Raw genomic sequence first — 27,368 nt, 5'->3', positions numbered from 1 at the left:
ATCCCTTGCAATCACAACTCATATTTAGGCTATCTTTTAAAAACAAGTGGTATTTAAAATGCCATGTTTTTACCACTACCAGCATACTCATGATGAAGGCTGTCAGACTGTTCTGCACTGATGATCCCTAATCAGGGTGAAGCTGTGTATGCAGTTGTCACAGTCTTGACAAATGTATTTCTTGGGTTGATTAGGCTATGTACAGAATACCACTGCCTGCGAGACAAAGACAATCTGCCCAGCAAAAGACTTGTTTTTGGGTTAATTACATACCCACAATGCTTTGCTCCGTGGCTCTGAATTGGAGGTGAACTTCCAGTGATGTTACTGGGTGGCGCTGTGGCATGTGTAACTTGCTCAAATGGATTATTCTACTATATATATATATTTTGTTTCTATACCTTCAGAATATACAGTATTTCTTTTTGCTAGTGTGCGCCAGTTTGGTTTTAAGGACGTAAAAATACTGAATAGAAAAGTATTTTTCTCACATTAAATTAACATGTTTTTAGTTTGGAGACTATCACTTTAACACGTTCCTCCACTCTGTCCCACTCAAAAGAAAAGTGCTTTTGTGCTCACTAGCAAAGCACATACACGCTAAGAGTAGTTGGCTCTGTGTATTTGCAAGAGTGAGGAAACTGTGCCATAGTAGGTGACGTTAGTGGTCCTTAGATATACCTTTCAGAGCACAATTCTATCATGATTACGTTATAGGGGGACCAGATTAAAAAAGTTAAAAGGACAGGGTAACTGACATAATAGTAGGATTAACTCTTGAAAGTGGCTGTCAGGGCACTACTTCCAATGGCATCGTCAAGAATCAAATTTAGAGGGGCACAGAGGGGGAGGCTGCCTATGAAAGGGAATGGGTGACATCACAAGAACTCCTGCAGAGAAGCTTTTGTGCACACCAACTACCAAACGCCACTGCACCTCCCTTCCCGTCAGAATATAGACACAAAATCATTTAGTCACTAATGACCCATCATTCACAGTTTTGGGAGCTACATTCTGATTGGAGGGGCTGGTCTTGAAGGCAGAGGGAACAGCTCTTAATTGTTTATTGCGGTCCTTTGTGTGTGCCTTGCAGGCAAACACAGCACTGCAGATAGTGGAGAGTGAGTAGCCCAGCTGACGTAGGGGGTGAGCAAGGGGAGGGGGGGCAGGATGTCACAAAAGGGGCCCAGGCCCCCCCACTCCCTCTAGCTACGCCACTGACTACTTCAGTAGCGTTCGGGGAGAAGGGGGTTTACGTGTTACTGTTCAAAGAAACACATATTATAATTAATGTATCACAAACTAACACTATCTTAAGCTGCAAAATGCAGAATTTCTTCAGTGCGAGATAGTGCATTCCTGCCTGCCAGCTATGAAGTCTTACTACAGAAAAAAAACGGAACCACTGCAGTTTCCAATGGGAACATAATCTTGAGTCAGGGGTACAGAGCACCAAATATCAGGACAGTCCCGGCAAAACCGGGACGTCTGGTCACCCTACTACGTTAGGGAGTCTCCACCCCCACTTTTTCATCTCATGTGGAGCGCTGCGTGCAGAAAACATCTGCTCGCACAGAGCAAACACAGCCTGGCGATGAAGACTCGAGAATCCCTAATTGTCTTTCTGCGCTTCCCCATTTCTCCTCATTCTCGTTATTGGCTTTATTTAAGCTTCAGGACAATCCTTGTGTGTATATTTAGGAAAGCCAATCTCCAGTTTGATGTCCCTTGATGTTTTCTGCTTGAGTTAATCTGACATTTTCCAGACTCTATCAGCTTTGGAAAAGCAGTGTTTGTGATGGGGTGAGGCAGCTCCCTCTGCCCCCATGCGCACTGCCACATTTAAGCACATTCCATTCACAGGATAACTTGTGGCATCAAATGACAGGGCACCAAGACAATGAAGGTGTTACAAGGTTGGCTTAAATTTAAAAAGGGCACCATCAAGTTGTTATATTGTGAAGAGGGAGGAGAGCCATCAAGACGGCAGCCACCTCAAGGCTCAGCGGTAGGTGGGCAAAGGGTCTGGACCCACGACCAAGCTCCGTACCGTGCCCATGACCCCACCCACCAGGGGATTTACCTACCAGTGTTGGCTACCATGGCAGTCCAGGGTGCCTCCTCAGCTGTAGATATGCTGGCTGATCCTCCCCCTTTCAGCGGTCAGTCCTGGGACCAACCGACGGTAGGTGACGTTGACGTAGTTAGGTGACTCAGCTTGTACAACCAAGTTCAACTGGTTGGGATAATGCTAAGCAAGAGAGCTCCAAAGAAGGTTGAGGTAGACTAAGGGAGTTGGTGGGGCCCAGCTAGATGGCCAGTGCGCTATACAGTCCGCTCGTTGCATCAGCCGGTTGCATAACTGCTATGAACACCACTGCACTTTTATCCCTGTGTCGGCATGCACAAAGGTACCAGGGCTGCTCTGGTGTTGGTTTAGGGCTGCCTCCCTTGTGTGGCCACTGCCTTCCCCCTTCCCGCTCAAGCCACGAGCCATGTCAACAGAGACAAGGCCATCAAAAAGCTTACTTTAGTATAACTAACGGGCGTGTGAGACACTACAGAGCACCTCCCTCCTAAGGTCCTCAGGCCACACACTACTCAACTACATCTGTCACGGTCATGCTTCACTGCATTAGGTGCATGTTGCTGATTTCTCTACTTGCGCTGCAGCGAACATTTTCGAGTCCAGGCAGTGCATGGAGGTACACGTCTTCTTGTGCCAGTGCTTATGAACACAAAAGCATTCACAATGCTGTGTGTACAGAGGAATAGTTGAAAATATGTCTGAAAGGGCTGGAGTACCTTACTAACTGGGCTGCTGGTGGCCTCCCTGTCCGCCCCTGCATAACCCCAAGTTCGCATTCCTAAATGCACCCACTTGATGATTGATGCCCAGCAGGTTATAATTTGCTTTTAACAGTAAGTTTGCTACCACAAGTTTACACTTGTGTGCTGTTTCCTGGCGCTAGAATCAACTGAACTGGAGAGTCACGCTGGGTATGAAAATACTAGTGGCCCCCAATGTGAATTTGTGGATGGAGATATGTGCAACCCGCTGGTTGTTTTGGGGTGCTGGAGAGTGTGGGGAAATACCCAAAGGCATGTTTGTGTCTCCTGCCTTTGTCGAGGGAGATAAGGAGGCGAGAGCAGGGAAATATCCACAGCACAATCCTCCGCGTTTGGTTGCTGAGTTGCAGTGGAGAACATGGAGAACACCCTGCCCCAGAGCTGTAAACACAATAACTACTTCTACCAAATTAGGGCCTGATTCATGTGAGTGTTTTATAATGGCGCAATCCCATAGGAAAACGTTCCATGAATCAGGCCCTTAGTGTTTTGCCGGGTTGCTCTCTCTCTCTGTCTGTCCCGCTCTCTCTGCTCTACCCCTCTGTCAGGTTCTCTCCCTTTGTCTTTCACTGTCTATTTCTATGTGGATGAGAGTCACATAGACAGTTGTGCATTCTCTGCAGCCATCCCAGCCATTGCCAACAGCTGTGCGACCAGAGGAGACATACAGATATCCCGGGAACCAGCGTGCCCCGTTGTGTGAAAAGCACTAATAGTTTAAACTGGATATTTTTAAAATGTTAAATTTTTATATAATGATCGCTTGCAGTGTATATTGTAGTCGAAAAAAAGATGTTGGACTCTTGGTGAGCAAGGCACGTTATCGAAACCCAGAACAACCATATACATTGTTTTCTAATGGAGGGATATCAGTTCAAGATGGACAGTCTGCTACACTCCGATTTCACTTTCTTGAAACGCCCCTGGGAGAAAGAGAAAGGGGGGCACATAACACCACATTCATCCTGCTTTGCATAAAATCAAAGATCATTTTTCAGAATATTGGAATTGCCACTGTTCTTGTCTGTTACATAGTACCTATCTTACGCCACACGTGTTGCCAAAATGTCTAACTCCAGTCAAAGTGTACGCTGGTCCTACCAATCTTCTCCTGTAGATTTCATTCATTAAGTCTTTAACTGTAATTTTGTTTTTACATTTTGGACTCGTATGGAAATGCTTACAAAAAATGTTTTCGTTTCAGGAGTATTTAATGTCATGATTCGAGCCTTAGCAAATCCCTGTATGTCACATGCTACTTTGTCTGATTTATTTAATTCCCTGGCATATATTGCCCTACATCTCATTGTGTCTAATTGGAAAAATGCTTGAAAATGTACGCATAATTTATGGTGGAACTCTGCTTTTTCACAGAATTGAAAACATGTATGTCTGATCAACCAAAACTTTACCTAAGTTTCATAACAAGTGGAGTGCCTTTAATGATTACTTAACATAAAACGCCCATAGTATTGCCTTTATTTCTCTTCCCTCTCCCTATTCTTCCCTTAACGTGTCGTGTCTGTCCTCCCCTGTTTGCCCTGAACCATGCTATGGCTTTACTTAATATTATTATGACGTTAATTATATATAATATTGTATGTAGTTAACTACAGCATCATCAATTATCATAATAACTCTGATATACCTCACTTTTCATTGAACTTGCTATAATGTCTACTTAATTATTCTTAACTTTCAATAAAAATCAGTTAACTTGAAAGAGGTGTATGCGTGAATCACTAAATACATAACGTAAAAATGTGTGTAACATTGAAGCATCTAAACGGAGTCAGACAGCACTGCTATTTAGATGTGAGGATAACATATTTATCCTTGCTTATAATCCTTCCCGTTGGAGGTTACAGAGATTTTAAAGCAATGATCCCTTTTGTCATGCATCATTTTAGCCTGGTCTCATGTACAGACATCCTAAGGAAATTATAGATACATTAGGTTTGTGTGTGAGCGAAGTTTAAAAAAAATGAATGGTGAATGCTACATTTAAGACACTTCAGTCAAGTGTCATTGGCCAGCATTACTTAGCATTCATGGAGCACTTTGCAGAAAGTCTCTGTCCACCTTCTTTTCACTTGGCCGCTACAAGTCTCCAAAAACAGCTTCCAGCTCATTCACTTGCCTCGCCGGTTCCGTTAAAGCAGTCTGCTCCCATGCCCTGCCTTGAGCATGCTGAGATGGCTGCTGACATAGCAGTCAGATATAAGCAGGGGTGGTCTAGCTTATAGGCCTCTGCACTCTGGCCCTCTTTTGCAGGGTAACCTATTTTATTTACAAATGTTCTTGTGACAAATCAACTTCCGGGGCACTAGTGGTCCAGGGATGAATATCAGCTTCTAAACCATCAATCAGCCCCACACCTCTAGTACAACAGAAGGGATTCGAACAGATTGGAAACACACGTACATTATAAACCTCTGTGTAAAATGTTTGTAACATGGACAGAACAGCAGGCTTATCTCGCAAGGTCGTGGGTCGTCAGTTAGTTGTAACAAAGAGAAAATACAATTATTACCCAATGATAAAAGGGACTGTCCAGTCAAGGTTGTATAAAAATATTGACTTTATTATTATTACAACAGACAGTTCTAGCACACTACAAAATACAAAAACCGCCCTGTAAAGGAACACAGAGGACAGACAGTTTCACAAAGGAAAGTGATGCACTCTGGATACGGACAGGAGGGTAGTCGGTAAAGCAATCAGTCTTAACTGTTCAAGTTATTTGGTTTCAGCACCAAAGGAGCAAGGGGTCGTAAATGCCACTAGGGACCTTTGGAGAAGTACCAGAGGGACAGAGCCACAATGTACCTGGTGCTTGAGATGATCTTGATGCTCGACAGCGTTGAGTCAGTTTCAGGTATCAGGTGGCAGGCAGTTTGGAAAGCGAGGCTGGACAGACAGCTGCAGGCTGGCCTACACAGCAACTCAGGGTCAAGAATCGCTGTCTCTGTGCTGGTTGGAGGATCTGGAATGCTGGTCGAGGCGTCTCAGATGGCTTTAGTGACTGCAGCGTGACAACAGTCAGTGGTGCAGACGGTAGCTGTTCGAGAGCTCAACTGTCTCGAAAATGTCCTTTAGAAGATGGATGCTGGTTGATGCTTGTTGTGGCACGCCTCCTAGCCTCTTCACAGGGCTTGTGTCATCCTTTCAAGTGGACGCGCCAAAGCTGAGGAGAGTGTTTGCAACAGGAAAAGTAAGGGGTGACAATATGTACTACTAAGTCCCACCAATCTTCCTGGCTGTTGTGGATCAAAGTGTCTCTCTGGTTAATTGAGCTCTCTGTGACTCTTGATCAAAGCACAGGTCTCCCTTGGGGTTTTTGGTGAGAGCAGACTTCTGTCTCCCTCAAATCGTATACTTTGTCCCTCTGAAAGGGGGTCACCACTGCAGGGTTTGCCTATTGTAAATAGTTGCCCAAGACATGCCATTCACTGCCCTTCATCCAAAGGGGTGGGAACTAGCTTCAAGTTGACACATTGCATATCAAAGAGGTGTTAGTGCCCTGCCCTCTTCTGTCAGTTCTGCGCTCAGGCCTATCACAGGCCTGTTTAAATTAACTCTCATAAGTATACCCTGCCCCTGCAGACCTTTAGACAATAGAGAGTGCAGATCCATGGGGCCTTTGATATTTTAATTAGGCTGGCCGTGGTCGGAACAAGATGTTGCATTCCCCCGTCTTGAGATGCTTTGATGTATCCGTGGCTGTCACATTCCAGATAAATGTGACAGGGAGGACTGCGCCTGTAGGCTGTGCCCCCCGGAGTACACTTGACTATGTGTTTGTTGTGCGGTGAGCAGAGGAAAAGGTGTGCGGATTAGCTGCACACATTTTCTGAGGTTGATCTCCCATAATTCATTTTAATTACAAAACTTTAAAAAAGCCCAGCCGAGCGCACACTCCCCGTGCAGATGGTCGAATTTCTCACAGTTCTCATAGGAAAAGGGTTGGGCTTGCTGAAAATGTATAAAATTTAAAAATGATCTCCAGAGCCTCTTCTGGTTCCCAGGCCACCCCTGGATCTGAGGTGCAGTCTGAAAACCCCTTTCTAATACATCATTTCTAAGCCACCATCTGCTGCTCAAATTTGGGAGAGTAGGTGCTTTTCATTGGAATCCCTGAGTTTGCTGCACTCTTCCAGAGACCCGCAGGAGTCCACAATATTCCAGGATTAAAACAGAGACAAGGCAGCTACGCCCAAAGCTCTTACATGGTTTTGGGGAGTAAGCATAGCAAACAGCCACACGCCTATGTGTGTTTGGCCATACTCCTTTGCTGTCCCGCCCACAAAATGTACATTCGCCAATTTTATGTGCATTTTTCTTCTTTTTTCCACTTGAAAGCTTAGCCATGCCTCCCTATGTATTACAAAGAACGTCTGTGACAATCACTTCTGTGCGGCTCCAAATGTGGGGATTTTGAACGCTGCTGTGTTTGAGGAAATCTTTCTGTTTTTAGATTTTTGGTAGTGATCAACCTATGCCCGACACAGAACCCTCCCCTTTTAAAGCAAGCCCCACCTTATGAGGTCTAGTTTGCTTTAAATTGATGTTTATGCGCTGAAAAACATACACCCCGACATTATCCACTCCATTCAGGAGACACTAGTACAGTCCTGGTTTTAACTTTGCATTCTGGAATTTGCGGTCCTGGATGTCCCTATTATAAGCTGATACTACAAGTCCCGAAAAGCAGAGTTATAACCAGAACTTGAATGCCCTTGTTTGTGTGTATGCTTTGGTGCACTGCGAGGCCTATGGGCGTGTGGCACGATACACGATTTAAATAATAATAATAATAACCCTCTCCCATATGGAATGGATGAACAGATAAAGTTGGCATGAATGCCAAAAGAATTGTTTTAGTAAGAACGTGGTGAAAGTGGGCAATGTCAGAGCTCTTAAGTGTACCCTTATCATGTGTGAGTAGGTTGTCTTTTCCAGGCATAGCAAGGGAAAGCGTGAGAGCTATAGCAATGATGCTTCCACCAATTTTGAGATTTTGCTGAAATTGTGCTCTAGATTTCACCAATTTCATGAAATTGGTAACATTTTCAAAAATAAATACAACAAAATCAATATGTCTGCAGTTTAAGAAGTTCGCAAAATTGTTTTTGTGGTTTTCAATTCCACCGAAATTGCTGTAAAAAAGTCACAGAGGGACTGCCCTGGAGATATTTTCTCAGCAGGCTAAGTTAAAAATGTTCACTTATGCAAAAGTCACCTCTAACTCGACCAACAATTGCTGGTTTTGTCGTTTACCTAATGCTGATTTCTTTCATTTAATTTATGACTGTAAACTTGTACATGCGTTTTCGACAAAAATATGGATATGCCTGCAAAAGATTTTTCATTTTCATGACCCATTATCACTTTGTTATCTCATGATTGGCCCTATTGGTAACCCATATTTAAAATTGATTGAATCACCTAATTTATTTAATTAATATACTAGTATTTCTTTCCACAACATTACTTCCAATTGGAAGCACTCCTCCAATTTGTTTTTTAAAACTTGGTGGAATTTCATCTGCTCTGTCCACCGTATTGAAAAACGTCATTCCTTTTCTGTTAATTGGTTGTACAAATGTAACAATAAATTGAATATTTGTATCTAATACCTTATTAATATTGACTAATGATGTTTTGCTATGCAGCGTTGACTTTACCATATATAGATTTAATTTGAGCCTTCCCTTTCCTTTGCTATTGTTTTCTGTCCTCTTTGTCCCCCTGTACGTCCACCTTCACATCACAAAACATAACTTAATTACTTTCTTCACATTTAAATCTTTTTCAATCAATTGTAATTGTATAATGTACTTTTATAAGTTGTGAGATTGTTCATATCATCTTTTTATTCTGTTTCAACATGTTTTAATAAAAATTACTAAACATTAAAAAAAATTCACTTAGTTTGCAGAGAAATTGTGCAACAAAGGTTTGTCTGAAGATTGTGTCCTTCTAGGTGTGTTGAAATTTCAAGTAATACTTACAAGCATCCGTGCAGATAATGAGTTATCAGCCACTTTTACTTCATAAAGGTAGGCAAATGCCCCCCTAAAAAATGTAAATAGGGAGTACAAACACTGCCAGCAAAATTAGGGAACAGACACATATGAGCCTGTCATGCTGCTTTCCCCCACACAGCTCCATGGATACATTTGGATCAGTAGTGCACAGAGTGCCATTGGAGAAAAAAAGAAAAACTCTTCTAATATTACTGCCTGATCTGAGGAGCTAAAACGATCTTTTGATGTGCATGAATAATTTGGTACAAAGAAATACCTATTTCTGTGTCATAGTTAAAACAGGTTCTTACTTGATTAAATACTCCCAATGGGAATTTGACTTATATTTTTACTCCCTAAAATTCATTTTACTCCCAACTTTAAAACAAGGGAGTAAAATACTCTCACTTCAAAACCTTATCGTGGCCACTGGTTGTAAGCTATTTACTTGAGTTTTCTGTTTACTTTGCTGGAAAATCTTGGGGATTAAATCCATTGCTGCAGATTTTCTGTGCAAATCAAGTGAAATGTCCTCATATTCCACCTATTTTTCTAATAACATATAATACTTTCAGGGCTTTTTCCAGCACATTGAGTCAAAACTCTTCATGTTATTCTATGTTACTGTGATTCATACTGTGCCTGACTGCCACAGGAAGGGTCTACAGGCGTTCTGGGGAATCTGAAAAACAAAGTTGAGGGTTGAGGTTAGACTGAGGGAGCAGAGGGAAGATGTAAGATAACTTTTCTGTTTTGGTTCAGGCAGAACGGAGGTTCCCGGAGCTCTGCCGTCTGTTTCTTTTGTTATTTTCCTGGGACACAGATGAGTTAGTCTCCAGAGGAGAGCCTTGTGTGACCCTCGTGGTAAGATGGTGCAGAAAATAAGTTTGTTGTAGAAGTTTAGTGGTGTGTTGTTTGAAGGCTTATTGAAGGGATTTATAGTGCACCATTGGTGGGTGACGTGCTTGGTCTGTGTATAGTGCAGTTGATCATTTAATTTGAGCATGTTGGTTCTGGGACATAAGTCAAGAGTCCAGCAGACACATCCATGGCAGAATGCTGGGATTGTGCCAATGCTAGTTAGGTGTGTTAAGAATGCAGGCCTTTCTGGTTCCCTGAAAGTCAGCTGATCCTCAACTGTGCGAATTCCCTTTAGGACAGAGTTTCAGATTTTTCCCTTCATGTTTGGATGTAACTGAACCTAAGTATCATTTTCTTGCATATTGCATGTTTTCTCAGAGTTGTTCCGTGTTGGTTTTCAGTGATTTCCTTGATTAAATGGGATGCTATTTCCTTGGGTGAATGCTTCTCCCTGGCCATGTAGAGCCCTCGTGGAATGCAGAGTACTTTGAAATCGATCCCATTCTTTGACTGCTCGCTCGTGTAGTGATCCTGGAACTAGCATTATGTGTTCCCTTCCATAGATTCTAAGAAGAAGCCTTGCTGCAATGTTCTCCATGTGTTGGAAGTTTCTAAATAAGATCATTCATAATGCCATGTTAGATGCTGATAGCATTGACAATTCTTGATAGCACCAGTAACATAAAGGTCGAGAAAGGCCATACTCCACCTGATCAAATATAGGTGGTCAAAATACTCCTTTACCAATGCATCGATTTGTGATTTTAAGTAAGTCTGTTGTCCACAAGAATCCCAAGGTTCTTTGTCACCTTTGTTGTTTCCTGGTACGTACCGGTTTCTGTAGACCAGATATTGCTGCATGTGGTGTAATCATGATTTCTTGTCTGGGTTTAGGTTAATATTATTTAAGTCATCCATGTGTTGACAGTAATGAGGTAAGTGGTTAGGGAGGGGGCCTGTTCTGTCTGTGTGAGAGGATGTTACTCATTGTATCTCTGTGTTGCAGAGTACTGTTTCTTATTACCAAAGTGTGGATTATGGTGTTGAGAGTTGCTGAGATAGCTCCGGATGAGTTGGCTGAGGTGGTGTTGGTGTCTGTGGTTATATAAAGTTTGTGCGAAATGGATATCAGTTCATATTCCATTCCTCTGATTGGTCTGAAACCTACTTGTGTCTGGGCATTCATGTTGTTGAACTCAACATGTTCCAGGATTGGAATAAAAAGAGTTTTCCAGGATTTTAGCTCGATATGTTGCATTGGAAATTGGTTGTAATTTGCAGAGTTGTCTTGTGGAGATTGTAAGGAATGGTCTTAAAATGGCTTGCTACTATTAGTTAATAATGAGGAGTTCATGATATGACAGTTATGATGGATGTCTTTATGGGTGAACATTCAACAGGGGTCTGTTACAGACCCTCTTTTGTTACTGTCATTATCCTGTTTTGAGAACTCCACTTCAGAGATGGCCTTGAATTTGTTGAGCATTGCAGTTGTTGGTGGGGTTTCATTGTAAAAAAATCACATTGTTGCTATTGCCCAGAGCAACCTCAATGGCTTGCTGAATGTTTATTCAACTTGTTTCTGAAACAACTGGTGGCTGTTGTTGCATAATTTGAGAGGGTGTAGGAGTTCTTCTGAATACAGTTGGGTATCTATTCCTTGATGATTTTAAACATGTCTTTCTGCGGGTTGCTTGCATTCTAATGTATTCAGTGTAGTGTATTTTATTTAGTTTCTTGTCCTTTACGCTTTTTTCTTTTGTACTGTTGGTTCTTTATCAGACTGATTGTAATGTTTCCCCATGCTTCTTTCCGTTTCTGGTTAGTTTCATTTAGGATTCATAATTGAATCCAATGTGTGTCTGGCTGAGTATGTTCCTCTGTTGATCATCTTCTTAAATTGAAGGCTAGACTTGTAGGAGCCCAGTGATTTGGATGATGTGTCCTTTTCTTTTTTTGGACCAAATATGGAAATCTCCTGGCATAGTTAGATGCTCATATTCCACTATGAGATTGGTGACAGAGTCTGAGAATCTTCCTGCTAAGTGGGTGGTCTGTGTATAAGCAGGAAAGATAGGTTAGTCTGGCTGTCGAGAATGAGATTAACGAGGAGCAATTTGCAGTGAGAGATGTCTATCAGTAGTTCTGCAATGATCCTTTGATGCTCCTTATGTGCCAAAGCTGCTATTCTTCCTCTGGGACCCTCTTGGTTGGCTTGTAGGAATTGAAGATTAGTTGGGATGTTTTATGTGCTACCACCTTGTAATAATCAGATAAAGAGTTCTGTGTTATGAACAATATGACAGCATCTCCTTTGCTGAAGATCTCATGGATCTTTGATCTGTGCTTGCACATAGAGCATCGATCAGGGCGAACTGTATGTTATTCTCCGCTGCTGAGTCCCATTCAGATTTGACTTTATGCCCTGCGTTATGCTAACCACCTGGGTTTCTCTTGCCCACTGTGTTCATGTATTAGAGGGGCCTGGGGTTTTGTCCACCTCTATAGCTGCCATAGGTTCCTTGCTGAATAGATCTAATAGGTTAAGTGTTGAGTCTGTGTATTTGTCGGACATGAGGTTGTCCGAGGGATCCTACGTTACTGATACTTGGGAATGCCACTTCTGAGTGACGAAGATTGTGTTTTGTTGGAGAGTTTTTGCTTGTTTTCAGAGATGCTTGTTAGTTGTGGAGGCAGCTTTGTTGTTATCGCCTGGATGTGGCGGGTGTTCTTATTATACCACCTGGTGGCACCGATGACGGTCTGGTTGGTGAGTGGGTCTATCATCTCCTGCTAATTCCGGTTGTAGTCTGTTTTCTTAGCCAACTTACACTTGATCTCCAGTGTGCTGTTAGTTGGGCGTGTCAGCAAGCTAAAGGTGAAGTTGTTGGTCTTGGTGTTGGGTGCTGTCTTTCATCACCATGTGTGTCTTGAGCGATGTTCTTGGGAGGCGTGTAGGTTGCGTAAGGTGTCTGAGATGGATGTCTGTGAAAGTTGATCATGTCAGTCTCGCCCAGCAGTCTTTCATTGGACGTGACATTCTGGGACTGGCTGGATATGGTGAGACAGAACAAGTTTAATAATCAGACTTATTTGCAGTAATTACTAATGCTGAAGTTTTGTAAGCAGGTTACTGTTGGGAAGATCGCAGTGTCCCAATATAGGCCATGACCCCTAGGTACTAAGGTCACAGTATAAGAACTTGGGGTGCTACACAGGTTCTATTGCAGTGTACTGCTGCTATGTGAGGTGAACCATTGATGCGGGGGTAAAATCCAGTGAGTCAACAATAAATGCAAAGGGGCAACAATGAATACAGAGGAGGATTACACATACTGTGAGTCAACAATTAATAAAACATCTGGGAGGGTGACAAGTGGGAATTTATTCTATAGTCCCTAGGTGCATACATACAGTAAGACAGTTTGGAACAGTCCTTTACCTGAGTTTTCACTTCTGCTGATACAAGACCTAGAAAATCATGTTTGCTGATTTCTTTTCAACAATGTAAGAGAAACTCTTTGCTAGAGCTTTCCATTGATGTGGCTTTTGAAAAATGAAGCAAGTTCTTTTTTAATGGAAAAGAATTAATAATTAGGCAAAACAAAATCATTATTAATTTAACTCAGTCATGGTAGAGCAACTGCAATTTCACATACTGCACATTTTCACGCCCCTGAACTACCTTTTGCCCTCCAAAAGTGGAAACCACCCTGCCCACTTACAATGTTGTGTTGATCATTGGTATAATCAGTGAAAGCTGATGAGGTGGCTACCTCCATAAACAAGCATTGGCATTGCCAACACTTGCCAGGCACTGCCGAAGTGCCATTAACTGGCCATTGATGGTAGGAGCTGCAAAATGGTGCACATACCAGGGCATATAATAGCAGTGCCTGTCAAAAGCCTAATACTTATACACAAGGCAAAACTGTTGGCTTAGCCACTGCTTGTTCGTAATAGAACTTCAGTGAAGGATGCTCAGAGAGCTCATAAATCGAGTGGCTGAAGGCAGACCTGGTTTGGAAATTTTTATTACACCAGTAGCAAGTTTAGAGTGCCAATGAAGCCATTAACTCTCAGAAGACAGCTTGGAAAAAACACTGGCAGGCACATTGAGTGCAGCGTTTGATTTTAAGGCTTGATTAAAGCAAGCTCAAAGAGTTCCCATGAGGAGGCATTTTGGGAGGGGAGGTGCAGGTACTGGGTGGGATTGGCCATGGGCCTTTAATGGGTGGGAAAAGTACCAAACAACACTCTTCAAGCTTTGTGTCCCTCCTCATATGCCATTTCTCCATATCTAACAAGGGTTAAGTCCAGGGTGCACGTGGGTGGACAGAATCCACCCACTTTTTCATGGGCCGAATGTCGTCCCCCGTTTATTTTCCCGTTGTAAAATGAAAATCTTGGATTGTCTTTTATGAATTAATGCCAATCTCGGGGCTCGCAGGCTGGACACTCCACCACTGCACTATATAACCTGATGAGAAATAGCAGACAACTAAAGGGGAAATGTCCCATTTCAGGACTGCATGGTCCAGGGAAAACATTGGTATTGATTCTTGAAGTTTAAATCATGCACACCTTTTATTGTTTCCAAAACAATATTGGAAGAAAATATCCTCTCTTGGTTTTGTGTGTGTCTTGTTTTTCTGAAAGGCAAATGCCATTCATCCTGTGCAATTTGTATGGTGATGCAAAGCCTATGGAATGACATTTGCATATTTCACCTTGATATGCTAATTTCTGGTGACGCCTTATCCCATTCCCTATGCTAATGAGTGCCCCACTTCTTTTGTAGGACTTGACTCCTGACTCTAATGCAATAGTGTCGGCTAATAGGTGGGCCAAACTAAAAAGGGACTTTCAGCTGGCATTTAAAATGCATGGACTGCAATGAGGAAGGGGGTGTATTGTAAGAGCTCCAAAGGTGTCACCATGTTAGGATACCTGTTCATACTGCATTACAGGGAAAGTGTGGATTGTGCAAGTGCTGTCAGGGAAGCAGATGAATGTACAGGTCAGAATTTAGGCACATCATGGCGTGAGCTTGGCGAGTGCTAGAGGATTGGCACAGTGGTGCACACAGCAGCCCAGCGTATAGTTGTATTATGCGAGCTCCGTGGGCAGAAGGACACAAGAGTTTGGTTCAGATCGTGGTAGAAATGCATTGTGGGAACTCTGTGAATGTCTCAGCACTGGGATACCAGTTCCGGTGGTGGCACCTAAACTGTTGTGTGGTATGGATCCTCGTCCCCAAAAATGAGGGTGCTTTTTGATGTGAAATCCTAAGTAAAGTTTTTTGTTTGCATAATGCAGGTTGGCATTGAAGTAACAATGCCAAGCTATAGTAAAAGCCATAGCTGAGCGTCACAGGCCCCTAGGTCAATCCCCAAGTCTGTTTTTTTGATGTTTTATCTTTTATTACTGGGCTGGGGCAGGCACAAGTGTGAATTGGTGAGTGCTAATGGCCCCTTTCCCTGACAAGTCACAGATCACTGGGAAAGGGTCATAAGCATTCCAAAGCCCCTCATTCCGGCAATCTCCCCAGTAAATGGGTGCACCACATAAGCTTGACACAGTGTCATGCATGCACACTTGCGCATTTTATTCAGAAAGTGCTTGTGTAAAACTATCCTGTGATCTGAAGACACGTCAAGTAGGGCAATACACAGAGATGTCTGGTTGCCTTGTGCAGGTAAGACATTTTCAAGCATCAGGGTGTTGTGAATGTTTGTGGACTCCTTGATTTCAAGAATAAGGGTTGTTTAAAATGAATGTTGAAAACAAGGAAAGGGGGTGTTTAAAAATAAAATGGAGACGAGCATGGGTACAACCTTAAACTGAGAGTGCCCCCTCCGGGATATCACAGTGACAGTTCTAGGTTTGAGTAGCAAGAGTGCAGGAAAATATCTGTTCAAAGGTTTAGCGTTGGCCAATCATTGCAGTGCAAGAGGACTAGAAAGGTCAACGAGAATTAAAGGGCCAGATGTCATCAATGGGCACCTCTCCGGCCAGGGTAAGCACTTGAATTTCTACCTAGTGAGGAGGAGTGATGGCTGGTCCTTGGGTAGAGGTATTGCTAGTTTAGTATGGAGACCTCCGACAACACTTAGAAATGTTCTGAGGTTTCTGGTGCAATTGCTGTAGGCCTACATACACAGAGTACAACATCCTTTTCAGGGTCACCAAACGGGACCCCGTCCATCTGCCGGCAGGTGATTGGGTTCAACCGTGGCTTGAAAACCCTTCTAAGTTTTGCGTGGCTAGGCGTGATTCGGCGGCAACAAGGGAGCAATAGCTTGTGGAATTGTGGTGCTGCGTGGAGGGGTTGGGATCAGGTTGAGGACCATCCTGCTCCTGACCTTGCCCTCTGAGGACCCATGTGTGTTGGCAAAGGTGGCGGAAGCACCATAATGATTGGAGCGGGAATCAGGTCCTCGCAACAGCTCACAGAAGTGCGGAGACCCAGCCGAGGCCTTTTTCACCTGTGGGCTAGGCCGGCACATGGAGATCTGCATGCTCCAGCAGCGGCATAGGTTGACCACCCACAGGTGGAAGCCCGCTTGGCCTGCAGGTGAGAAACATCTCCTCCCTTGCAACAAGGAGAGACCCAACTCTGGAAAGAAGGCTGGTTGTCTGTGCAGGATTGTGGCAGCTTCGAAGTACAGCTGTTTCGCCTCGAGGAATCCCTAAGGTGCCTAGGGAGCCTTGGGGAGCCCTTTCATATGCCTTGCTAAAGATCCACCCCCATAAGCAGAACTGCCTCTAGAAGCCAGACATGTGTCCAATCCACAAACAGCTTGCTAGAGGGAGAGGCGCCTTTACTGGAACTGTCCTTCAAGCTTCACGGTTGAAAAAGGGAAGGCATGCTATTGATCTATAATCCAACATTAAACGAAGGGCCTGATTCATGGAATTTGTAGCCCAGTGCTGTGGTGCAAAGTGACTGTGCATTGCCAACAAACACCCTGATTCACAGAGCAGTGCAAGTACATTTTTGGTGAGCAAAGTCACTTTCAACTCCAAAAGTACTCTTTGCATCGTGATTTAGGCCCATTTAGCACGGTGCAAAGAGTACTTTTGCGGGGCAAAGTGACTTTGCTCAACAAAAATGTACTTGCACCGCTCTGTGAATCAGGGTGTTTGTTGGCAGTGCAAAGGCACTTTGCACAGGGCTAAGTGTTGCATGAATCAGGCCCTACATATTCATCTCCAAAGTAAATTCTGCCTCAACCCTTCCTTTATTGAGAACATAAAATGACCAAAAAGACAATAAAAGAACAAACCGAAACATTCCCTTTTTTAGTGTACATAGAAGACTGCAGTTCCAGCATGACGTCTGCATTTAGGAAAACTGCCACGTTTAATGCCAACAAATGGTGCAAACAAAACCTACCCTGCTTCTCCTGAGCATGCACATAAACATACATGCCCTGAATGCACTTAGGGGAATACATTTTTTGGCTCTTGAAATGTTTTGGACTACGACGCCTAGCACCCCTAATTAGCATGACTGCTTTAAGGGATCATGGGAGTTGTAGTCCAACATTTCTCGCGAGATGAAGTTTGAAACATCCTAATGTAGGCAATCCAAGGTCAAGAAGGTGGGGAACGTCCGACTTCTTAAAAAAAAACAAATTTAGGCAATCCTTCAGACATTAAAGTTTAAAGTATTAATTTTGATAAAATTATGTATTTATACATCAATTAATTTTCAGCAAAACATAGGTAGGATGAAGCTAAATTGGTTGTCACGAACTGAGGGTGTTTAATAACATCAACACCTTATAATCTAATTATAATGTAAACCATGCACTTACTTAGATATTATGAATCGTTAGTGTACTTTAAAGCAACACTTAGCTAAATATGTTGCTTTTAAAATATTAATTGTCACAATTTTATTCTTAGAGGCAACTGAATTATTAATACAAATATACAGAGAATGTTACAGTTCTTTTAGATCAATACTATAGTAAGAATGGCAAAGGATCAACATACTAACATAAGGAATGAAGACCAACAACCAACCTAAGGTGGCCCCCAAGAATGGGGCAGAACTCTAACAGTGACTGGAAAGAAACCTACTGATGTTGTGCTCTCTGTTACTCTTAGAAACTCCAATATAAAATGAACACCAAGATGGCACTGACACGCACATGCATGCCACACACATGGCTTACAAACCACTTGCACCTACAGCAACAATTAGATGTGTAGATGCTCAACTCAAACATTTATATAGCATGGAATTACAGGAACACTACTGAGGTGGTAGTTCCATGAGCATTGCTATTCCTAGAGACCTCTTCATCAACCAACATCTAAGGAAGAGGTTTCTGGGACTTTGAAAGCATGGAACTACCATCTCATTGTAATATTTTCAGTTAGTCCAATATAAGATATCAAAGGTTGGATTTGGTTGGACTTTAAAACTGGGCTACCATTGCACCAAACTCTTTCAGTGCGCAGGAACACTGCTGAACACTGCTGAAATAGTACAACACTAAAAAATAAACTGACAGCAAACACTTAATAGTAAATACAAGATAAAGTTAAAATCTAAGAATAGGACACAGAATGTAATATATGTCCAACGGTAATACTTGACGTTAGTAAATAGTGACTTCACATGTACTAAAGTTGATACTATAGAACTATCGGATCACCATTTCTCAAAATAATGTTGGTGTAATGTTTTGTTTCTCTTTTCTCTCGTTTGGTCTTCTCTTTAACCTCACTGAGTGATGTATTCATTGTAATAGTTGGATATAGGCCCTAAAGAGGCACACACATTGAGTTACATAATAAAGACTCAATCCATGAGAAACATTTGTAGGCATTTGTTTCATAATTTCTGACGAGTTATGATATATAATACTTGTTATCGTAGGATAATAAGCAACACATGGGAGAAATTGAACAATAACCTTATTAACGTTTTGATTTGCTGGAAATGAATAGATGTATATGATATGACATGTTATTTATAACGCGCTTAATACAAAGAGGTTTCTAAGCAAGGACCAGGGGATTGAACCTGTGTTACTGTGTGTCGTCTTACTTCCAAGGTGAGCTTATTGCCCCTGAGCTATCCTTCCGAGACTAATACACAGTTCTATCATAATTAATACTTTATAACAAGTAGGACTGCCAATATCGGTTTATATTTGTTTAATATGCAAGGCAGAATACCGAATGATCCATTTGTGCAGCTTTCAATAGTAAATTTGCTACCAAAAAGTAATGGTATGCAGGGTTTGAAATTGAGATTGGATGAGTAGGAGCTAAAACCAGCTCCAGGGTATCAGGTATCACCCAGTAGGCAGGAGCTACCGCATGGGTACCAGGAGTGAGTACACCGCGCAATGCAGATCTAACTTCCAAGTGAGATGCACTGTATGCTGTCCTTTTGCCGGCAGGAATTCTTTCGAAGTACTTTCTTCGAATGAATTATGCAGACTAAATGTATCGAAATATATATGGGGGTAAAGGGGTAAAAGGGGCAGGAAGGGATTTGGGAAAGGGGAACTAATGTAGGGAAAGGGAGGGTTTGGGGGACCTCCCAAATAAATACAAAATGGATGAGTTTTGTACGCAGAATTCCGACGAAGTGAAGTATTTCGATGGAACTCCTGTCGGCAAAAGAACATGGAGCTTAGATGTACATTTGAACTTTTTGCCCATTATTTATGATCCATTATGTTTAAATGTGTCCTAGTTATATCCTAGTTCTTTTTTATTTACATTCTAAAGCACTCAAAGTTAATGCCACATTTGCATATTTGTAAGGCACTATTTGGTTTGGGAGCCAAACGTAGCCGCTGGTAACTGTTGGTTTTCAGGGTAGAAACAGGAGTGAAATAGCTCCCAGCAATTTCGAACCCTGTTATTTGTTTACCTCATACACTATTGTGGTTGGAAATATCAACTTTTTAAATTGGCACAAATACCCCCTTTCAACTACCTGTAACTCAGAACATACATTCTTAATAAAAACAGACCAGTCACACGCAATTACGGACCGCCTCTTGGAACGCGGATACCCAAAGAAAACTGTAAAAACTGCAAGAAAACGTGCAAGAAATATTCCGTGCAACATCACCTTGCAACAGAAAGAACGTCCAGTCGGTGAAAAAACCATCAGTGCAGTTTTTAGTTACACTAACAAGATTAACCTTATCAAAGGGGAAATCATCAAACTGTGGCCAATACTAAACGTGGGCCCGGTTAACCTACCTGTACCACGTTTTGCTATGAAAAAAAGAAAGAACCTGAGAGACACCCTGATACACTCATGTACACATGCAGATGAGGCCAACGGGTAGACAACATTATGGAACAACATAGACCCACATGGGCATTCACTGTGCGGTCAGTGCAATGCATGTACACTCACAAAACGAACAAAGACCTTAGATTTAGGTCTGAAGATATTGTGGAAACAAAATTCCCTGACTAACTGTAACACATCGAACGTCATTTACATGATAAATTGCCCTTGTGATAAAAAATAAATTGGTATGACCACCAGGCCAGTAAAGAAACGTATCCAGGAGCATATGTCATGTATTAGGACCCAACGGGAAAATGCACGATTGGTCGACCACTTTACTATGCTCAAACATCCGGCCACTGAACTAGAATGGACTATCATAGAAAAAGTGAAATGTCCAAGAAGAGGAGGCGATATGAGTCACCTCCTCCTAAAACAAGAACAAAAATGGGTGTTCCGTCTAAAAACAGACCGTGTTTGCCTAAATGAGAACATACCCTGGCATTCTCTGGCTATGATCACTTAAACAAGAGTCTATAACATCCAGCTCAAACGAAATCAAACATTGATTGGGGCAGCTCATGATTGTGCAATTGCACATGAGGTCAGGGATGAGTGTTTCTCACTCGAGCAGACTTTTCTGTGCACACCAACGCTTTTGATGGTCCGGTCTTCGAGTGAATCCTAATTATTTTGCATTTTCGTTTTTAATTATATTTGGATTAAACATACATGCTCTGATGCCATCTCCTTGATTACAAATTGGGGCTCCATATAGAGGTTTGGAGCATAGGTTAATATTAAACCTACCGTTCTAAAATGGACGCCTTTATCAGCACGTGAATATGCCTGACCTTGTCCATTTAACCATAATGTTCTTCACAGCAACCAGCCTGACTTCCGGGCAGCGCTCATGCATACACTGGACACCGCCATCAGCACGAAAATGTGCTTGACCCTGTCTAAATAACCATGATGAAACTTCCAACAATCTGCCTGACTGCCGGGCAGCATGCACGCATAGATGCGTGCACACGTGACACGCGAGTACGTGTCACGTGACACGGAAGTGAAATGAGTCATAACCACCGACTACTAAACGACACTGTTCGCGCTCGGTTTACCGACTCAATATAGATAAGGAATATGGCGCGAAAGATGTCACATGCAAGTACGTCCAGTATCTTGACTAATCCTGCTTTTTTGTTATACAGTCGCTCAATAAGTGGGACATTGTGTTGATGCTGTTTAGAATCCACACTCTAGGGAGTATTACATCCTTTTAACTTCCTGTGGTCCACTAGGTGCGCTGATTCTACACCAATGCAGCATGCCAATATCTTTATATATGTGTAAAGCTGTATAAGTGTGATCGCATTCTAGCCCTTGAATACTTCTGTATTGACTTGCAGATTAGGAGCATGGGGACTGGTCAGTCACATTGTGCCTCATTATGAGGAACACATCCAACCTTCAGATCAAAAGGGATGAACACACAAAGTGAGTGTCACCCCTGTGATTAACCAAATTAACTTAAAAATCTGACGAGCACTGATCAGGCGCACAGTGCATCTAGTGCTGTGGCCCTCATCCTTAAGTTTAGTCAGCAGCAAGTAAAGCAAAATGAGGACATTAGTAGCCTCATGTGATGATTGAAGCAAAAATTGGTGTTGTTGCAGTCTTTGACTGTAGATGTGAATGACATGAAATAATGTGTTTATTCACAATCCAGCAGCCTTATAGTGACTGTGGTACATATTTTGTTTGTGTCCACAGGTTCCCTTTTAGACTGTTCCAGTCCCATGACACCTACAGCAAGGTGATTTAGGGGTCGATTAATGTAAATAATGTGCGCCGATAAATTCCCGCGCAGAGGTGCCAAAAAGTGCGAATCGCAGTAAAGGTGCGAAAATCGCAGTGCAAGTGCGAAAATCGCAGGGAAACCAGCGCACATCGATTCATGGAAGTCCGTGCGCGAGAAAAACATTGGATGTGCCCTAAAAATGTGCGCCGCGCACGCCGGCGCGCAGCTCATCCAACAGCGTGCGCCACGGTCACTGCGAAATCGCACATAGCGCGGCTCTCATCACAAAAGTAGGCGTAACACGGGGCGTAACACTCGGAATGGGGAACAACGCGTGAAAATATGGGCGTCACGGTGGAAGTACAGGAGGCAACACGCTCGCCTAGAACCCGTATTCATGGAATCGAATAGGGCAATCCAGCGCACGGTCAAAGACGCGCACGGGGCCAAACAAGTCCGCCACAAGAAAGCAGGCAGTAACGCCCCTGCGACTGAAAAAAATGTGCGCCAAAATGTGCGCTAACAAACAGCACCCATATACAGCCATGATGAATGGGCCATACAGTGGCCCTCTAGGACAAATGAGGTGCAAAGGGGCACCGACAAACACGGACACCCGCTGTGTGAAAAATAGCGTGTGCGCGTGTTCCTGGGTTCGCGGGAAGTTCCACACGCGATTGGCCTGGGTACGTGTACTTCGGGGTGCGCAGGAAGTTCCACACGCGATTAGCCTGGGTAGGTGTACTTCGGGGTGCGCGGGAAGTTCCACACGCGATTGGCCTGGGTACGTGTATTCCGAGGTGCGCGGGAAGATTCACACGCGATTTCAGCAGGGTACGTGTATTTCGGTGGTGCCGGGGAATGCTACACGTGATTTGGCCAGGTGAGTCCTCCCAGGTGTTCCCTCTACACCCTCCACGGCCCCTGCAGGCAGCCCACACCACATGGTACTACCCTGCACCCCTGCTCATGTCCACCAGGCAACCCATCCACCATGGCCATGCCCACCAGCCAACCCACATGTCACCTTGCACTACTGATCACAAACACATGTCTCCCATCACCCCCACCCCCCAGCCACCAGGGGCAGCCTCCACTAGGCCCCCATTCATGTCTCCCACCACCCCCACCACCCAGCAGTGCAGGGGCAGCCTCCACCAGGCCCCCACTCATGTCCCCTATCACCTCCACGCCCCAGCAGTGGAGGGGCAGCCTCCACCAGGCCCCCACTCATGTCTACCACCACCCCCACCCCCAGCCACCAGGGGCAGCCTCCACCAGGCTCCCACACATGTCCCCCTGCACTCCCGCCCCCCAGCCACCAGGAGCAGCCTCCACAAGGCCCCCACTCATGTCTCCCTGCACCCCCACCCCCCAGCAGTGCAGGGGCAGCCTCCACCAGGCCCCCACTCATGTCTCCCATCACCCCCACCCCCCAGCAGTGCAGGGGCAGCCTCCACCAGGCTCCCACAAATGTCCCCCTGCACCCCCACCCCCCAGCCACCAGGGGCAGCCTCCACCAGGCCCCCACTCATGTCTCCCATCACCCCCAGCCACCAGGGGCAGCCTCCACCAGGCCCCCACTCATGTCTCCCATCACCCCCACCCCCCAGCCACCAGGGGCAGCCTCCACCAGGCCCCCACTCATGTCTACCACCACCCCCCAGCCACCAGGGGCAGCCTCCACCAGGCCCCCACCCATGTCTACCACCATCCCCACCCCCCAGCCACCAGGGGCAGCCTCCACCAGACCCCCACTCATGTCTACCACCACCCCCACCCCCCAGCAGTGCAGGGGCAGCCTCCACCAGGCCCCCACTCATGTCTCCCATCTCCCCACCCCCCAGCCACCAGGGGAAGCCTCCACCGGGCCCCCACTCATGTCCAACTCATGTCTCCCTGCACCCCCACCCCCCCAGCCACCAGGGGCAGCCTCCACCAGACCCCCACCCATGTCTACCACCACCCCACCCCCCAGCAGTGCAGGGGCAGCCTCCACCAGGCCCCCACTCATGTCTCCTTGCACCCCCACCCCCCAGCAGTGCAGGGGCAGCCTCCACCAGGCCCCCACTCATGTCTCCCATCACCCCCACCCCCAGCAGTGCAGGGGCAGCCTCCACCAGGCTCCCACACATGTCCCCCTGCACCCCCACCCCCAGCCACCAGGGGCAGCCTCCACCAGGCCCCCACTCATGTCTCCCATCACCCCCACCCCCCAGCAGTGCAGGAGCAGCCTCCACCAGGCTCCCACACATGTCCCCCTGCACCCCCACCCCCCAGCCACCAGGGGCATCCTCCACCAGGCCCCCACTCATGTCTCCCTGCACCCCCACCCCCCAGCAGTGCAGGGGCAGCCTCCACAAGGCCCCCATTCATGTCTCCCATCACCCCACCCCCAGCCACCAGGGGCAGCCTCCACCAGGCCCCCACTCATGTCTCCCATCACCCCCACCCCCCAGCCACCAGGGGCAGCCTCCACCAGGCCCCCACTCATGTCTCCCATCACCCCCACCCCCCAGCCACCAGTGGCAGCCTCCACCAGGCCCCCACTCATGTCTCCCTGCACCCCCACCTCCCAGCCACCAGGGGCAGCCTCCACCAGGCCCCCACCCATGTCTACCACCACCCCCACCCCCCAGCAGTGCAGGGGCAGCCTCCACCAGGCCCCCACTCATGTCTCCCATCACCCCCACCCCCCAGCCACCAGGGGCAGCCTCCACCCGGCCCCCACTCATGTCTCCCATCACCCCCACCCCCCAGCCGCCATGGGCAGCCTCCACCAGGCCCCCACCCATGTCTACCACCACCCCCAGCCACCAGGGGTAACATCCACCAGGCCCCCACCCATGTCCACCACCACCCCCACCCCCCAGCAGTGCAGGGGCAGCCTCCACCAGGCCTCCACTCATGACTACCACGACCCCCACCCCCCAGCAGTGCAGGGGCAGCCTCCACCAGGCCGCCACTCATGTCTCCCATCAGCCCCACCCCGCAGTCACCAGGGGCAGCCTCCACCAGGCCCCCACTCATGTCCAACTCATGTCTCCCTGCACCCCCACCCCCCAGCCACCAGGGGCAGCCTCCACCAGGCCCCCACCCATGTCTACCACCACTCCCACCCCCCAGCAGTGCAGGGGCAGCCTCCACCAGGCCCCCACTCATGTCTCCCTGCACCCCCACCTCCCAGCAGTGCAGGGGCAGCCTCCACCAGGCCCCCACTCATGTCTCCCATCACCCCCACCCCCCAGCAGTGCAGGGGCAGCCTCCACCAGGCTCCCACACATGTCCCCCTGCACCCCCACCCCCCAGCCACCAGGGGCAGCCTCCACCAGGCCCCCACTCATGTCTCCCTGCACCCCCACCCCCCAGGGGCAGCCTCCACCAGGCCCCCACTCATGTCTCCCATCACCCCCACCCCCCAGCCACCAGGGGCAGCCTCCACCAGGCCCCCACTCATGTCTCCAATCACCCCCACCCCCCAGCCGTGCGGTTTGCCTGGGTACGTGTACTTCGGGGTGCGCGTGAACTTCCACACGCGATTGGCCTGGGTACGTGTACTACGGGGTGCGCGGGAAGTTCCACACGCGATTGGCCTGGATACGTGTACTTCGGGGTGCGCGTGAACTTCCACACGCGATTGGCCTGGGTACGTGTACTACGGGGTGCGTGGGAAGTTCCACACGCGATTGGCCTGGGTACGTGTACTACGGGGTGAGCGGGAGGTTCCACACGCGACTGGGCCTGTGAGAGTGGGGTTCATGTATTTCAGGGGTGGGCAGGAATATTTACCCGCGACTGGGCCTGTGAGAGCGTGCTACGTGTATTCCTGGGGTGGGTAGGAAGATTCACACGTTCGCCTACGACGTGCCGAAAAATAAATGGTCCAATCCTGAAACACGTACGCCAGCATGAAGCAGGCGTACGTCGACCCGCGCAGCATAAAAGTGCGCGCAAACAACAAACAAGCTCATACGCCAGGATGAATATACCGTTCCTAGCAGCAAAAGCCGTGGGTTACCAAAGGAGAAGGAGGAGGATATTGAGGGCCTGAATTTTCACTCCCAGAACCAGCCTTTTTGGGATGCCTGATGACCAGGTGTATGGGAGGTACAGGTTTCCACCACACATAATACTGGACCTGGTCAGTGAGTGGGAGGATGACCTCACATCACCCACCCTGTGCTCCCAAGCACTCAGCCCCCTGGAGAAGGTCCTCAATGTACTGCACTTCTTGGCCACAGGATCATTTCAGCGGACAAGTGCCATAGTGGGTGGGGTGTCACAGGCCACGCAGTCACGCTGCCTACACCAGGTCTTGAACATCATCACTACACGCCCATCAGTCCGTAGGCACATATACCTGCCCAGGACACCTGCAGAAAGGCAGGCTGCCACCCTCGATTTCTACAGTGTGGCACAATTCCCAAAAGTGCTAGGTGCCATTGACTGCACCCATGTGGCACTACGTCCCCCCAGGGCATCTGAGCACATCTATAGGAACCGCAAGCACTGGCATTCCATCAACGTGCAGGTAGTAAGTAATGCTAAGGGAATCATCACCTTCGTATATGCCAACTATCCAGGGTCCACCCACGACAGCTTCATTTACCGAATGTCTACCCTAAGCCGGGACCTAGAAGCTGGGCGGCATGGCGATACATGGCTGCTTGGTGAGTATGAATGCCACTGCACATGCATGCATGTCAGATGCAGAGTTATGTCACTACCCCACTAATGATACCCATCACCTCCTCACCAGGGGACAGTGCCTACCCTCTGAGCACCCACATGATGACGCCAATTTGGAACCCCCTCACGCCTCCTTAGGTAAGATATAACACAGCCCATATTGCAACCCGGGGCATAGTGGAGCGCACATTCGGAGTGCTCAAGTCACGCTTTCGCTCCCTTGACCGTTCTGGCGGGCAGCTGTTATATGCGCCCCCAGTAGTGTGCAGGATCATAGTGGCACCATGTGTCCTGCACAATGTTGCAACACGCCGGGGCATGGCTGTGGACATGGTGGTGCCCCCACATCCCCAACCACATGCACGCCCGCTGCGCATGGGAGGGGAGAGGGCACGGGGTGAGGCAGCCCGTACGCAGCTGGTGGCTAATTACTTCACATAGAAATCACACCCCAGTGGAGTGCACACAGGCCTGGCAAATACCATCTGATAAGCAATGATGACTCGACCTGACAATTAAGACGAACAAAGGGACAGTCAACTGTCAGAACCATAGCAGCCTGAGATTGTTCATGTGGAAGTGTCACAATGTGTGCATCCCTACCTACACAAACACCACCAATGCAGTGTCATCAAAAGACACTTCCATGCTGCAGAAATGAATACCCACTCGCAAAATAGAACATGAAAACAGTGCCATGTCACCCAACCCCTCCCCGGCACGGCCACACAACACACCATGGCATGTCATGCAATGTGAGAGGAAACAAATTAATCCCCACAACATGCCCCAAGTGTCACCAGCTACAGTGTGCCTAATGGAAACATGTCCACACATGAAATGCTCACAGTAATGC

The 27,368-nt window shown here is 46.3% G+C and overlaps 1 protein-coding gene across 3 annotated transcripts in view; it reads left to right on the top strand.

Moving 5' to 3' along the window:
• Positions 1-27,368, top strand: part of SYT3 (synaptotagmin 3) — an 835,659-nt gene that overhangs the window by 198,688 nt on the left and 609,603 nt on the right. Inside the window, exon 1 of one of the 3 annotated variants that reach the window (XM_069605091.1) lies at positions 21,098-21,190. The exons of the other annotated variants lie outside the window; for them this stretch is intronic. The gene's annotated coding sequence lies outside the window, so the exon portion shown is untranslated. Of the gene's footprint in view, positions 1-21,097; positions 21,191-27,368 lie in introns of those variants that run through there. 3 annotated transcript variants of the gene reach the window in all.

Source organism: Ambystoma mexicanum, chromosome 1p, assembly GCF_040938575.1.
Source record: "Ambystoma mexicanum isolate Mex_15411 chromosome 1p, UKY_AmexF1_1, whole genome shotgun sequence".
In the NCBI taxonomy this organism is placed as follows: domain Eukaryota; kingdom Metazoa; phylum Chordata; class Amphibia; order Caudata; family Ambystomatidae; genus Ambystoma; species Ambystoma mexicanum.
This window is presented reverse-complemented; position numbering and strand designations above follow the sequence as displayed.